This window comes from Nematolebias whitei, chromosome 24 (assembly GCF_014905685.2).
Source record: "Nematolebias whitei isolate Nwh7 chromosome 24, NemWhi1, whole genome shotgun sequence".
Taxonomy (NCBI): domain Eukaryota; kingdom Metazoa; phylum Chordata; class Actinopteri; order Cyprinodontiformes; family Rivulidae; genus Nematolebias; species Nematolebias whitei.
The window spans coordinates 293,504-294,041 of NC_056521.1; positions in this window are offsets into that span (position 1 = coordinate 293,504).

Genomic DNA, 538 nt, shown 5'->3' on the forward strand with positions numbered 1-538 from the left:
GGTCAGCCCTCAATTGGTTCAGATCTTACCTCGCTGACAGATCCTTTAGTGTCTCCATCAAGGATTTTAGTTCCGCGGAGGCAGAGCTTAAATGGGGGGTTCCGCAGGGGTCCATACTGGGTCCCCTCCTATTCTCTTTATACCTGCTGCCGCTTGGTGCTATTTTCCGGAAACACAACATGCCCTTCCACTTCTATGCCGATGACTGTCAAATTTACTTCCCCCTAAGACACAATGGTACATGCTCTATTCAACCGCTGCTCAACTGCCTGGCTGACATCAGGGACTGGATGGCTTTAAACTTCTTAAGTTTCAATGAAAATAAGTCTGAAGTCATGTTGTTCCCTCCCAACGACACGATCACAAACCACTGCATCGACCTTTCTGCTCTAACCCTGTCAGAAAAACAAAGAGTCACTAATCTGGGCGTGATAATGGACCCTTCCCTGAAACTTAACAATCATGTAAACATGATTGTTAAATCATGCTTCTTCCAACTGAGGCGGCTGTCTAAACTGAAGCCCATATTGTCCAAAAA